The sequence below is a fragment of the Peromyscus maniculatus genome, chromosome 14 (assembly GCF_049852395.1).
Source record: "Peromyscus maniculatus bairdii isolate BWxNUB_F1_BW_parent chromosome 14, HU_Pman_BW_mat_3.1, whole genome shotgun sequence".
NCBI lineage: Eukaryota > Metazoa > Chordata > Mammalia > Rodentia > Cricetidae > Peromyscus > Peromyscus maniculatus.
In genome coordinates, this window is record NC_134865.1 from 77,931,047 (window position 1) to 77,946,930 (window position 15,884).

The 15,884-nt window shown below is 47.5% G+C and overlaps 1 pseudogene; it reads left to right on the forward strand.

Moving 5' to 3' along the window:
• Positions 1–6,173: 6,173 nt before the first annotated feature.
• Positions 6,174–6,308, forward strand: LOC121822613 (small nucleolar RNA SNORA40; annotated as a pseudogene).
• Positions 6,309–15,884: the final 9,576 nt, after the last annotated feature.

A 15,884-nucleotide genomic window follows, 5' to 3' on the forward strand; every position in this document is an offset into this window, starting at 1 on the left:
GTGGGGGTGGGGGGTGGGGGGGTGGGGGTGGGGGGGATGGGGGTGGGGGGGTAGGCACAGCTTCTCTTTCCTCATCTGCTTGCAACACATGCTGCTGTATCTTCTTAGGAGAGATGGCCTGGCACTTCAACAGGCTACTACCGACCTTGACATCCGTTTTGAAGGAGGTACCCGTGCAGGAGGGAGGCTGGGGACTTGCTGCCAGCTCTACCCAACTTGTGGCCTCAGGAATGCTTGCTCTCTGCCACTGTGGCGTGGACAGTGGCTCTCCCCCATCCTGTTGATGGGAGGGGCCACTCTCTACAAATGCCGTGTGGCAGGAAGCATCAGGAAAATGGGATGTGTAACCTTTCTCCGTGTGTGGAAGCCTAGCATCAGAGGGAGTGTCATCACTGATAATTTCACTGTGTGTGTGTGTGTGTGTGTGTGTGTGTGTGTGTGTGTGTGTGTGTCGGGGTGGGAGTAGGTGGGTGGGGGCTTGCCGTTACTTTTCCCAAATGGAAATGTTTGATATAAAGCCTGACAAATCAGAAAAAGGAAACTTAACTTAAAAATAAAAGCAATAAAATTTAGCATCTGAAGTGGTGCTCTGACAGATATTCTGGGTTCAACCTCTTTGAACCAGGGAACGGGTGTCTGGGAGCATCGGAGGAGACAGATTTAAATGAACACAGCCCTATTTCAGCTTAGTTGTCGGGTGTGCGGGGTCCCTTTTTTTTTTTTTTTTTTTTTTTTTTTTTTAAGATATAAATTCCAACCATGTTTTGTGTGAAGGGTCTCAGTGCATGCTGACATTGTGAGTGTCAGCCCCAGATCACTTTAATCAGAGAGTGGATATGCATGATAAAACGGATAAGGGACTTTAATCAAAAAATCCGCTGGCCTGGAAACGTGACGCACTCCGCCAAACACACTTCATCCCACTTTCCTTGTGCCACTGCCAAGGTTCTGTTTCATGAATATGCATTGGACATGATATTACATTAAAATGTGACATTGGTGTACGGGGTGGGGATTTAAAGCCACTGCCCCCACCAAATGTGTGTGTGTGTGTGTGTGTGTGTGTGTGTGTGTGTGTATCTTTGCACATGCACGTGCATGCCCACATACATGCACACATGTGTGCTTGCAGGTATCTGCATACTTTGCAAAGTTTCTGTCAATTGTTAAGGTAGCAGCAACACGATCCCCCCACCACGCATCCCTGAGTGCTGAATATTGGATTTCTAAGCCGTTCCATCCCTGTGAGAAACTAACCACAGTAGGCAGGGTTTTGTTTCAGCTCTACCCAGGGATGCCCTGTGCTGGTTCCAGCCAGGGTCACATCTCTGCCCACAGGACACTCATCTGGGAGAGGGCACAGGCTGCGGAACTGGCGGCTTGTTTTCTATTTCAAGGAATTAATTCCAAGTGCAGTGAAGAGGTAGCTGTAAGCCTCCCCCATTTCAGCCACACTGTGTGTATTTTCTTATAAACACGGGCAGGGGACCCTGGTGGAACTGCAAGCAGCCCCCCTCCTGAGAAGACCCCTCCCTCACTCTCCTGTCCTCTCCAGTTCTCCTCTCCTCACCTCTCTCTGTCCCTTCTTTCAAATTCTCCCCCTCCATTCCCTTTCCCTCCTCTCCTCCCCTTCCCCTGCTCTCTTCTCCCCATCCTTTCCCCTCCTCTCCTCCCCCATCCTTTCCCCTCCCCTCCCTTTCCTCTCCTCCCCTCCCCTCCCCTTCTGTCTCCTCCCCTCTCTTCTATTCTCCCCTCCTTTCCCTTCTCTTCTCCTGGTAACTTTCTCCCTCTTTATCTCCACAGAGGCTTCGAACATTTGAAAATTTAACAGAAATATTACTGTGGTGTGAGAAACAAGCAACTTGAAGACTGCACATGTGTGGTGAGGATTAAAGATGAATGTATCATCAAATTGTGTTTGATGTCTTACAGAGTCTCTCCCATGGATGCTGCTTGGCAAACAGATTCCTCTAGAGCAGTGTTCTCAACCTCCCTGACGCTGCGGCCCTTTAATACAGCTCCCCATCATGTTGTGGTGACCCCAACTATAACATTATTTTCGTTGCTACTTTTACAAGTGCAGTTTTGCTACTGTTAGGAATCATAGTGCCAACATCTGTGTTTTCCAATGATCTTAGGTGACCCCTGTGAAAGGGTCATTCAGTCCCCCAATGAGGTTGAGACCCACAGGTTGAGAACAACTGCTCCAGAGGTATCAGGGGATGAAGGGCTCTATGATGGCATTTACCTAGAAATGTGCTGGGTATGTCTGGCTTTTCACATGGGTCCTGGTGACAAATGGCTAGCCCTGGTGCTTGCTGGACAGTTCAGCTATGAAGACAGTTGCCTACACTGTGTGATGTCCCTGGGACGTCACCAGGGGCCTATCAACCTGTTAAATCTCTTTCAGCTGGAGTGAACCTGAGGATGTGGAGTGTGCTTGGAGTGTCCCTCCACTGGTGCAATCCATGGCCACTCAGGACCTCAGAGTGTGGCCTTCCATGGGAACTGGGTGGTTGCAGATGTGATTGTCTAAGGACTTGGAGATGGACCTATCCTAGATTTAGGGTGTCCTTGTAAAAGATATGGGGAGGGCATGCCGAGATGATGAGGATAGGCTGCTGATGCCGCACATGTCCAGGAACACCTGGCCACCGGGCTTCGGAGGAGGGAAGGCCACAGTCCAGAGCTTCCTCAATGACTGTGGCCTTCCCTTGATTATGGTTTTCCAGTTTACAGACTGTAAGCTACTGCTCAGTTCCACTCACTCACACCGGCCCTCTCTAGAGAGAAGGGAGCCCCAGGGTTCTTCACAGAGCCCTGGCGATAGTCCTTGCTCTGATGTTCCTGGGTTTTGGGGTGGGGCGCTGGACTGTGGTCCCTCCTTCTGCAGACCCTGTGGTCACAGCAGTGTTCTCCTGAGTGGAGCTCAGGCAGCTGGCCTTGCCTTAGCGTGTCTCAGCTATGTTCACAGCAGACGGATACAAGCCAGAACCAAACAAAGGCCACTCAGCCAAATAGACACTAGAAGGCTGTCTGTCCCTGTCTCCTTCAGGGGAAAAGAAGACTCAGCCACAGCTCCATCACAGGGGAGCATGCAGAGTGACACAGCCCTCCCTCTTTTCACACCTGACAGCAGGGGGACTGTGCGGGGGTGTGTGTGTGGGGGGGGGGCGGGGGGTGGGTTCGGGGATGGTGAGAGGCAGGGAAATGGTGCCTGGAGGCCAGAGGTGTTTGATTTGGAAGAACTTAGGACTGCTGGGGAGGATGAGTATGGAGTGGAAGACTACAAAGGAAGAACGCATGGGGTCATGCACCATGTCTGGGGTGAGTCACAGGTCACTTTCTGGCTGCTCTGGCTTTGCCAGGACGTCTCTGGGACACCGTAGGACACTCTGGAGTGTTCTAGATCGGTGGCCCCTATGTGCAAATGCCACAGAGTACCATAGTTAATGTTTACTTCAGGGAATCGGATGCTCCGTCCTCCACTGAGAAGGTGTGATGCCTCTAGAGCGGTGTGAACAGAAAGTCCCGTGAGGACCACTGTGCAGCTTCACGGACAGCGGAGTTTGCAGCTTGTCTAGCTGGGCTGCTCTTGACAGCCTTTCCATCCCACTGAACTTCATTTTTAAAAAAATGTGTGTAAACACCGTGCAGTGCAGGGTTTGGGGGAGCAGAAATTAAGGGTGGTGGCTCGTTTGAAAAAAGTCCAGGCAACTTTGTACTTCATCAATACCGTTGTTCCGATCTGATTTCCTCCCCACTTTCCTTCTTCCCCTCCTGTCGTCTTTTTTTTGTCCACCCTTTCCTCTCTCTTACCTCTCGTCTTCCCTTCCCCCTCCATCCTCCCATTTTCTTTCCTCTCCTTCCATCCCTCTTTCCCTCCCTTGTCGCCCCCCCCACCCACCCATTATGAGCTGTTTTGGCTCAACACCATTTTTTTTTCCCCAACCAAGTTAGAATCTGGCTGCAAATAAGTCTCATTTGAGGCTACAAGCCTTAAAAAATAAAAAAGAAAGAAAAAGAAAGAAAGAAAGAAAGAAAGAAAAAACCCAAAACCAAAAAACCTTTGACAATTAATAGACACATATTGATCAGAGCACATTCCCCACCTGCCAACATTGCCAAGTGGTTTTGCTATAAAACTCTAGTTCAGCAAGCTTGAGTCCTCTATGGTGACTGAGTGACATCAGGATGACAGAGAGACCAGAGGAGGCTGAATCCAGGGACTAGGAAGCAAAGCCTTTGAGTTGCTTTTGGGGACTTGATGGCATGGGGAAACAGCTTTCTTTTTGAATTCTGCAGTTTTCTCTTAATCGGACCCTAAACTGGTGTTTCTTTAATTAACTTTTTTTCATTTTCCATTTCTAATATGCATCTGTGGAGGTCAGATGCCAAGGTCTGGGAGTCGATCTCTCCTCCCACCATGTGGGTTCTGAAGACTGAACCCAGGTGGTCAGGCTTGGCAGCAAGCTTGGTGCTCACTGAGCACCCCCTCACTCCCCCCTCGCCCCCCCCCCCCATACAGTGATGTAGGTGGAGGGTCTTTTACCCGAGATGCTTGGGCCCAGAAGGCTTTTGGACTTTAGATTCCTTTGGATTTGGGATTGTATACATAATGAGATAACTGGGGGATGGAGCCCACATCTGCACGTGAAACTCGTTTATTTCATGTACGCCTTCCACATGTAGCTGGAGGGTGTTCTGTGCAGCACTTCAGGAGTTTTGCACTCAAACATGGCCTGTGTGCGCTGGGCCACCAGTCTGTGGTGGGGCTCAGAAGCCTGGGGGTCTGGAGCATTTCAGACTTCAGAGTGGGGTGGCAGAGATCCTCTGCTCCTGCTCCCACAGCACCCTGGTCAGCCTGTCTCTCTATCAAGGGGAGTTTGAGAGGCTCAAAGGGGACTCTCGGTGATGCTCTAGCCCATCATAGAGCCCAGCTGATGGCTAATGTGATCTACCATCTAGAGCAGGCTAAATATCCCATTTACTAATAAAAGCAGTGGAATGCTGGGAAGTTCTTACCTTTTTTTTTTTTTTTTTTTTTTTTTTAAAGAGTCATTGTCTCGCTGTGTAACCCTGGCTGTCCTGGAACTTGCTTTGTAGACCAGGCTGGCCTTCAACTCACAGAGATCTGCCTGCTTTTGCCTCCCGAGTGCTGGGATTAAAGGTGTGCACCACCACACCTGGCTAGTTTTTATAATCTCACATAAACAGTTTTCTTGGAAAAGTGGGACACACTAGTTTTAGCTTAAACTCAAAAACCCAGGTGGTGACATGGCGCTGTGTCCAGATGTGGTCACTGGAGGGTTACAAAGACTTTGTGGTCCAGAGAGTTACTGCCGGTTTAGAATGGGGGTGGACCCCATGGACTGTCCTTGGTGCCATAGGGAAAGGCAGATACCCAAGGAAAGGAGGGCTCGTCTTCTCATTGACTGCAGTTATGGTCCTATAGACCTGATTTCAAGACCTCTGCCCAGCATGTGGGCGGGAGGGAGCACTCCCCTGCATCTCTGACTTGCTTGATGATAATGCATCTTCTGCATGGGCTCCTGTCTCATTGATGCCGCACACTGCCTTATACCACACCGTGCTTCATCGTTCTAGAATTCAGAAGCCGGAAGGGTGACAGCAAGCCAGCTACAGTGTCCCCATGTATTTCTATCTGTAGCTTGCCGAGGTTTCACACCGTGAGCTCCCCAGGATCCCGTTGTTCACTGGGCTGCTTGGTCAGCTGAGGCGTGCAGAGACCGACCTCTCAGATGCATGAGGTTTGGTGTGAGTGGTCCGGCCTTGGAGAAACGGAATGGAGTTTGAAAGTCGCATTTGTGGGGAACCAATGGTATAAAATAACACTCTAGCTGTACTTTTCTTCTTCCTTGCTTCCAGCTGCAAGTTACCTGTTTTTGCTTTGGCTTTTACATGCTTTGAGGTCCAGTAAATAGAGGAGCCGTTAGATGCCTGCCTGCCTGTCTCCCTCCCTCCCTCCCTCCCTTTCCCTCCCTCCCTCTTCCTTTACTTTGTTCCCAACAAGGTCTTTACTATATACCCCAGACTGGCCTGGATCCCCCTGCCTCTGCCTCTTGAGTGGTAGGATTACAAGCGTGTGCCACAACTCCCTGCCAGTTAATTTTTTTTTTTTTGTGAATTCTATTTTCCTGAGAGGGTGCTTTAGCATTTGTGTGCATCTTTGTTCCACTGATAGGTAAAAGAATGAAAGACAGATGCAAAAAAAAAAAAATCAATCCTCTTTTGCAACCCAGAGCTCATTGTTTAGCAGAGTTTTGAAACGTAGAAGAAGGAGTATGACGCACAAATGACAGCTCAGAGCGATGCTTGTGTTGGTAATGAGTTCGGTTCTAAGAATAAAGAGTTTATAATTTAGAAGCGTAGGTTAAAAAATAGAAACTTAATTTTCAGTGAATTGCACAGCATTGTTCTCTGCACACAATGCTACTGAGCAGGCCCCTAGGACTCACCCGTCTTGCAGAACTTTGCCCCTGCTGATGAGCAGCCCTCTCTTTCCCCTCCCCTTCCCAGAGCAGTCACTATTTTATATTTTGCATTCGTGAGTTTGGCTTTTTTAGATGCTCATTTATGATGCCCATGAAGTGTTTGTACTTTAGTGATGGGCTTAGTCACATAGCACCATGGACCCAAGGCTCATCTACACCTTGGTAACTGGCAGGGGCTCCTCCTTTTTACAGGCTGAGTAATACTCCCCAGGATGTGCATACCACATTGTTTTTCTCCTTTCATCTGCCCAAGGGCATTAAAGTTGTTCAGATGGCTGTTTTGAATGGCAGTGCAATGCCCACAACAGACAGGCGCCTCTTAGAAGTTTTGACTTCAATTCGTTGGATTTATCTCGGAAATGAGATGGCTAAGATCACACAGTAGTTCTGTTTTTGATTTTTTGGGAGAAAATTCTATCCTGTTCTCCATAGCATCTAAACATTGTTGTCGTTGTTTTGAGCTAGGTTGTATGGAGTTCAGGCCAACCACACATTGATACTTTTGAAATCACAAGCGCAGATGAATTTTTCCTCCTTATACGTTGCTGGCCTCAGGTATTTTGTCACAGACAGACAGCTAATCAGCAAGTTACTTGGCTTCTTCTTTAAGGCAGGATCCTGGATAAGACTAAAGAAATAATGGGTGCTAACCATAGCCTGGCACTTAGTAGGATGAGTTATTTCAAAAACATTTGCTTCCATATTGCTGTGTAGTTGCTGGTGTCTACACAGCTTCTGATCAGTAGGAACACCCCCTACAGAGATCTCCCTCTGTAGCGGAAGAAGGCTACTGCATTGTGAATTAATATTACAATGGCATCATTAATAACAAAAACTATGAACATGGATCCAACTTGGTATAATGGATGTGATTGAGTAATTAGGGGATCCAAGCAGGTTCAGGTACCTGGCTTAAGTTGCAGGGATTCTAGACCTAGGCAGACACAATGAATGAGTTACATTTGGATTCCTGATCAGAGATATGAAAAATTATGTTTTGTTGAAATCACAGCAAATAAACTACAGTGGTTACTTTTGTGAGTGCAAAGTCACCTTGTGGGAGAGGGCAATCTGCACAGTCGTCCCCTGTCCAAAAGTCTGAGCTCCTTGGCATAGAGTCTCAAGAGAGGGAGCTGGGGCTTTGCTCTGAAACGACTCCTTCCTGTCACCCCTCGAGGATGTGCAGATAAACCCTGCTCTAGTTACATTTCTGTTGTTATGAAATACCTGACAGAAAGCATGCAAAAGGAACAGTTATTTCAGCTCCCAATTCCAGTGTACAGTCCCTCACCGCACGGAGGTCCAGGCATCAGGAATTTCAAACAGCCAGTCCCATCCCATCCACAGTCAAGAGCTGAGACAAAAGTCAGCTAACTTTCTCCACTCTTCTGCAGAGCAGCGCTCAAACCAAGGCAATGGTTTCAGGCTGGGTCTTCCTACGTCAACAAAGGCAATCAAGATGACCCCTCACAGATGTGCTCAGGTTGGTCTAGCCTGGTCCAGACACTCAGGTTGGTCTAACCTGGTCTGGACAGTCTGTTATCGAGACTCTTCTTCCCAGGTGATTCTAGGTTGTGTCAAGTTGACAATTCAATTGTCACACACCACTTGAGACACTCAGGCCCACTGGAAGTTAGTTTGAAAGTGACTTATCCAAGGTCACCTGAAGACTCATGTGAGTTTAGAAAGCTGTTTTATTGATAGTTTCTCTCTGTCCCCCTGCCATAGGAGACCCTGCTCTCATCCTCATTAGCATGAAGAAACTATGATGGTTGTTTACTAAACAATGTCATGCCAGCTGCAGTAACAAATGGTCCTAACATTTGAGTAGCTTAATCTGACACATGGGTGACATCCAGACATGCCATAGCCTGTCATGAAGTGACTTGGTGACTGAGATCTCTCCTTCCTGTGGTGTTGCCAACTTCTAGGGCTACCTGGAGTCTTCTGTGTTCCGTTATGCTGTGAGAATGTGGCTGATCACACAGGACACTTGCCAACAAGTCTGCAGGTGCATCACGTCTGATATATTCTTAACAGTAGAGGCTGGTCGTAGGACCCCTTATAAATTCCAAGAAAAGGCTGAGAAAGTTCTCTTCCTAGGCACTGTGCTTTGGATGTGAAATATCTCCCACAAGCTCATGTGTTTGAACACTTGGGCCCCGTCTTGTGGTGCCGTCTTGGAAGTTTGTGGAAGGTTTAGAAGATATAGCCCTGCTGGAAGAAGCCAGTCACCAGGGTTTGGCTTTGGCCCTTTGAGGTTTTAACCAGTCCCCATGATCCTGCCATACCGTCAGTGAACTATGACCTCACATTCTGAGCTCAGTTGCTTTTGTCAGGGTGTCCTGTGGGAGCAACCAGGCAAGTAAATATTTCACAGAGGGGCCGTGGGAGAGAAGTGGATTTGAGGACACCGACCATCCTTAGTCCCTGTGGTTTATGAATGGGTGTGTGAGCCGCCTTCTGTTGGGGCAGCCTGGTCTCAGACAGCAAGGTTGGAGGCTGTGACACCTGGGTAAATAGGAAAAGTGTCTCATGCCTACAGAGATGAGTCCATTTCTTTATCCCTGCCAGGGTTCCTACCCATCTAAGGAAGAAGCATCATGGGGAAAAGCGCTCTTGAATCTAAGCTCTTGGATACCTGTTCCCAGATGGTACTGGGAAGACCCTTGGATCCAGCCTGCTCTGGGGTCATCTCAGTTGAAGTCAGTTTGAATCTGCATTTGCTGTCACTTAGAGCTGAACTCATCCTCACAGGCAAGCGGCAGCGTGAATGTTTCATGGAACAGTGTCTACAACCGAGCGAGGCTGTCACTGTGACAGTGATAACCCAGACTATGACAAAGAAACAGTGCCTGACATGTAGCCTGGGCCCAGATCTCAGAGGCCCAGGGAAGGCAGGGAAGCACAGTTTTTGGATTTAGAAAGACCTGGAGTGCCATCACAACTTAAATTCTTCTCAGCTCTGTGATCACAGGCAAGTGACAGACCCTCTCTGAGTGTTTTCTGTTTATTTATGGAGTCCCAATAACTAGCTAAATGAAGGAGAGCAGCATGTAAAGTGTTTGGTTCACTTAATGGCCGCTAAATTCTTAGTTCATTGACTTTTAGACACAAAACCACCAGTTTTGTCTAGTCCCTGAGCCAATTACCCAGGGGCTCCCCTCCCCACACTGCCATAGACAGCCTTGCAGAGGGGTTTCCTACCTGACACCCCACTTTAACACAGCAGCCAGGTTGGACACTCCATTATTCATATTCTGCAGTAATGGGCTCATTAAACATGGCCCCGCGACTCCGCAGAGCCTGGAACGAAACCAAAGGCCACTTCTCCAGTGGTTGTTTTCTTCCCTGAGATGCTTATGTGTTTTGGAGACGATGCCAAGATATCCGGCAAAGCACTCACATTCTTTCCAGAAGGAGACAGCCTATAAATTATTAGTAGGTAAATAAATAAATAACCATCGGGTTCTGTCAGTTTGGGAGGGAAGAAATCAGGCAATCAGTGTTGGCTGCCATGTCACCCGCTTGATTGACTGAATTGTGAGTTTATTTGGGGGGGGGGCGGGATGGAGGTGGAGGGGAGGAAACTTCAGCCCTGTGCGCCTCTCTGACAGAGAAGTTTGGGGAACAAACTTGGAAAGCAAGAAGAAGAGAGTTGGCTTCGGCGACTGCTCCACTCCCCCGTAATTAAGCACGGCATAGCGCCCGTCGTACCTGTCACTTTGCATGCGCAGAGAGGTGCCAGATGAACACGGGGACCTCACCGCCTTATAAAAAATTAAGTGCAACATCATCCTGATGCGTTTTTGATCTCTACATATATTATCGTTTCTGGCAATATGAATTCTAATATCGGGAATGAAAGGGCCTCATGTTCAAAGAACCCTTCAATTCTTTTTATTTATTTACTTTTCCAAAAGGAGTTTTTCCACAAAAGCAATGTTTTACATCTTCTTAAGAATTAAAAAAAAAAAAAAAGAAAGAAACACATACTTTTATAATGACCTCATCCGCCCCCCCCCCCCCAATGTTAAAGTATAATTGTCGAGGTAGGATCCATACTCAATAGTGACTGATGGTGCCCAGGGGTGCTGGCATATGTGTATCGTGGTGTGGCACAACATGGAGAGAGTTCATGGTGGGAGAACGTCTTCCCATGTCCTGTGTGGTCACATCTGTGTCGTCGTCCCCTCCCCCTCCCCCCCGCAGGCCAGCAGTCCCTGCTGGTTAGTCTTGTGAGCCTCTGGTCCCCATAGTCCTGCCTCTGTGAGACTGCTGGCTGGCAGGCAATCATTGTGCTTGACTTAAATGACTTTGACATTCACGTCTGTTCTTACGGATATTAGTTTTCTTTTACCCATTTCATTGATGAATAATATTCCAGGATATCAATGTAACAAATTTTGAGGTTTGTTTCCCAGGTGAGACACTTCATGGTTATCAGCAGCATAAACATCCCCTATAGAATTCATAGGAAGCTAGGTTTACAGTCTGCTTGGGTAAAGACTTAGCAATTGCCCAGCTGGGTTATAAGGTAAATGCTGTAAATGCTTCACACTGTAAGAAAAGTAGGATTCTGCCTGCTTTTCTCCAGAATACCATTTTATGATTTTTAAAATCTTGTATTATGTATGTGAGTGTGTGCCTGCATGTACATCTATTCACCACATGTGTGTGCAGTGCCCTCTGGGGTCAGAAGAGGGCATTGGATCCCCTGGAACTACAGATGGTCATGAACTGCCATGTGGGTGCTGGGAACTGAACCCAGATCCTTTGCAAGAGCAGCCAGTGCCATAAACCTCAGCCATCTCTCCAGCACCCGGGGCATCATTTTAAATTCCCACCAGCAATATAGGAAAGTCCCAGTTGGTCTAAGCCCTTGTCAACTCTTGGTATTATCGTTTCCCTGCTTAATTTTAGCCACCCAGACATGTGGTGACATCTTCTTGTGGTGTTGAATTACATTTTCCTAGTGACTAATGCTGTCAGCCAACTTTTATAGAGTTTGTTTGCCGTCTTTGTATTTCTTGAGGGAGGCGTTGATTTAAGCCTTTTGCTAATTATTAAAGTAGGCTTTCCCCGTTCGATTAGGTTTAGGTTTGTAGTCCATCGGAGTGGAAAATCTAGATAGTTTTCTACACGGCCTCTGCCTCTATGTAGGCACAACCTCCTCCATTATTAATATCACCTTCCAGAAGGGCTCATTGGTTCCAGTCTGTGAAATTTTACTTGCACATTCTCATCTGGAGCCCATGGTTTACATCAGGATTCACTTCCTCTGAGGCACATTCGAAGGGTTTTAGGCAAAGGCACCATGATTTGTGTCCACAGATGTAATCTTTTCCTATTGGCTTCCTTCACTCAACAACATGGATTTAAAATTCTGCCACGACTTCCATGGCTTGATGGCTCATTTCTTTTTAACACTGAATAATAGCCCATTGTTCGAGTGTGAGACATTTCATTTACCTACTCGTTCACTGAGGGTGTCTCGGTGGCTCCCAAGTTGCGGCAGTTATGAATAAAGCTGCTATCAACATGGGATTTGGAGTGGACATAAATTTTCAGCTCCTTCGAGGAAATTCCAAAGGGCACGGACACATATGGTTCTGAGTACCGTCAGTTGTGTATGGACACTCAACCCTGTCTTCCCCGGTGACTCCTGTGTGCCGGCTTCCCAGGGACCATGAGCGGGTCCCTGGGATCTCCACCCTCTCTGGTGTCTGGTGGTATGGATGCTCTGAGTTTGGGCTACTGCTGGAGTTGGAGTGTACAATCTTGCTGTTTAAATTCACAGTCCCTGCACACAGCACATGGGGGTCTCTGCAGATGCCTGTTGGTCGTCTGTATATCATTGGTGAGGTGTCTGTTCAGACAGCTCTACCTCATGCCCCCTGCCTTCTCCTTTTTTTTTTCTTTTTTGAGATAGGGCCTCACTGTAGTTCTGGCTGTTCTGGAGCTCACTATGTAGACCAGGGTGGCCTCAAACTTAGAGATCTTCCTGCTTTTGCTTCCCAAGTGCTGGGTTTAAAAGCGTGCACCATCATGCCCTGTTTCTCATTTCTTTTCAAATTTTTGTTTCTGGTCTTCTTATTACTAAGATTTCAGGGCTGGGGGTGTACCTTGATGGTAGAGGACTTCCCCAGCATGTATGTGCAGGATCCTGGGCTCCTGCGACAGTACTAAAAAGGGAAAAGAAAAAGATTTAAATGTTCCTGGGAAAAGGGAAAAAAAGTGAGATTTCTTCATACATTTTTCAACATGGGTCCCTCACCAGACATGTACTCGGCAGGTGTTTCCTCCCTTTCTGTGGTTTCTTTTTAATTCTGAGCTGCAGTTTTGAACAACAGAAATTCTCAGTTTGGGTAAAGTTTACCCTGGTAGTTTTGTTTCTTATAAGGATCATGTTTTCGGTGTTGTAGGTAATAAATATTTGCGTGACCCAAGGCCACAAAAAGTTTTTTTTTCCTGCTTTACCGCAAGAAGCCTTATGGGTTTTTTGTTTGTTTGTTTTTTTTTTTGTTTTTTGTTTTTTTTTTTGGTTTTTCGAGACAATGGTTTTGTTTATATGACTTATTCTGAGTATATTTTGTATAAAGGATAAGGGCCACACGTTACTGATACCAGGTCACCAGGGAGAGACCAGAGAACAGCATTGTACCTCCACAGTGGGCCAGATGCCGCTTATGTCATCCAAGCTCACATACCTGTCACTTGAGGTCACACCATCACATAAGATCACACCATCACTCAAGACAACATCTTATTACCCAGCCCAAGACCACACCCATCGCCCAAGACCACACCCATGGCCCATGATCATATCCATCTCCCCAAGCCACACTTGTCATCCCAGACCACACCTGCTCCTCAAAGACCACATCTGCCTTGTGTGTATAGTGTCAGTCCAGTGGAGCACACTACTAGCCCTTAGGCGTCAGCAGGAAGTGTGTCTGAATTGTGCTGACAATATCTCACGGCCCTGGAAGGTCTACATGCAGTTCTAGGCCAAGCTAACAGCATCTTTAGTTCCTGGTGAGGCCATAGATGTCGACTTTTCACTGTGTCCCAGAACAGCTGCAGGAGCAGGACATCTCTCCCTTTTATAATTTATCACCAGGGCTCCACCTCATGACCCGACCTCTTCTCCAGGGTCATACCTCATCATGCTGTGACAGTAGACTTTAGACTCCTGGGAGAAAGTGTCAGAAGAGAGGAACACACCTCATTTTGAATTGGGACCCCACACCCAAGGTCCTCCCCAGCACTCACTTTGCACAGTTGTCCCTGTGGGGCGGTTGTTAGAGACTCAACGAGCTGCTTCTGGGTGGGGAAGATGGACCCGGGTATAGATTCTACAGGCTGCTTGTGTGGATGATGATGATTCTTCTTCCTCTTCTTCTTTCTTCCTCTTCTTTTCTTCCTTCTCCTTTTCCTCCTCCTCCTTCTCCTCTTCCTTCTCCTCCTCCTCCTTCTCTTCTTCCCCTTCCTCTTCCTCTTCTTCCTCCTCTTCTTCTTTTTCCTTTTTATTTTTTTATATTTTGGTTTTTCAAGACAGAGTTTCTCTGTGTTACAGCTCTGGCTGTCCTGGAACTCACTTTGTAGACCAGGCTAGCCTCAAACTCACAGAGATCTGCCTGCCTTTGCCTCCCAAGTGCGTGGGCTTCTTAAAAATATATTTTTTTAAGTGAATCTGAGATCTGCTTTATTTACTTCTTATTAAGCCAAAGACCTGGCACCTGACCTCCTGTCCAATGCCACCCACAGCATCACACATAGGTGAATGAGGAAACTGTCTTGCCGATGTGATAAGCACACAGTTCAAAATACTCAGGAGAAATCCTGAGGTCTTCTGTTAGTGACCCAGCCAATCCTCTTTCCATATCAGGGTCAGGTCTTCCTTCCCCAGGCCGTCCACAGGGAGAATCATTGACCGTGTGCTGGGCCAGTCCCTCACTCTTGGTAAACCTTCCTGATGAAATGATTGTTTTGTGGATGCCCCCAGGAGCTCTAACCACTTTCCTGCCTCGTGGCTAGGTCCTGCAACTGAACCAAGTTGCTGATTCAATCCAGCCTGGCTTCCTTTGCTCTGCCCTGTAGAATGGGTCACAAGCTCCAGTCCCAGCTTTGGGAATCCTGTTCACTCCCCCTTTCTGCATCAGCTTCATTGCCTCTGGGAAGTTTCCTCCTGACTCCAGCATCCTTTGGTCCCCATGGGGCTAGCTTAGTTTCTCATGTGTAGCCTCTGTCCCATTGTGCATTGGGGGTGTTCTATTCTCATCTTCTCACTAGAATGGGCCCTTCTAGATCCAGAAACTGTCTCAAACATGGAGCAGAGGAAGTGTCCAAAAAAGATCATACAATGGATGATGGAATAGAAAAGCCCCACACATCGCTAGGATCTGCCTCCCTGGACAGAGGACCTTGCATCCATCTAATGCAAGCTCTCTCTTGGATGGTTCTAGATCTGGAACCCAGACAAAGTCTTTTCTTTGCTGGCTCCTTGGCCCCAGGGCTGACCCTCTGCCCAGACCACAACTGTCTCCCGAGGCTCTGAGGCTCTTTTCCATGTCGATGAGAAGGGGTTGGAGCTGAGTGCCTCTAAGCTCTTTAAACTTTCTGCAGGCCTGGGAGCATGTGCCAAAGTGCCACGTGTGCTAGAAGAATCCTGTGGGCCAAGAAGATGACGGGGACAACTGGACAAACGCTGTCAACGGAGCACGCGTCCAGAGGTTAGAGAAAATATCCCCTGCCTGCTTTCTTCAGCTCTCCGCAGGCCGCTGGAAAAACAAAGGCAGGCGCTGACCAGGGGCCGGGAGCTCACACACGTTTTCTTTTTCTTCCTTTCCTTTTCCTGCTTTCTTTCTCTTTCTCTTTTTCTTTTTCTTCTTTTTTTTTAAACCTTTCCCTAAGGAGCTTCTGTGCTACCCACACTAATTGTAGGTTTTTCTGAAAATGCAGCATGAATCATTTATAAATAAAGAGACTATAAAATCCCTAAAAGACTCCCCGAGGTATCCGGTATTTCAGCATAAAATAACTGTTAAATGGAGTTATTCTGAATTAGCTTTTACTGGTAGGTGGTGAGAACGAAGTTTTCTTTTCTCCGTGACTGTTGCGGTAATTCTTTTACACAGCCACCCGGGGTAATTGACAGCTGATTTCCATAATTCAGCCTCAGGCAAAGTCACTCCCCGAAGTGGCTAGTTCTAGGGGGTACAGGAGTTCTTCAGGGAAGGGCTCTTAAGCCAGCCAAGAAGGAGACCAGCCCAAGGAGGTTCCTAGCTGGAGCCCTGAGACGGCTGTTAAGGGGGAAACGCAAATGTCGAAAGTGCTCTGCAGAGGTTGGAAAAGGTTGCTGATAGC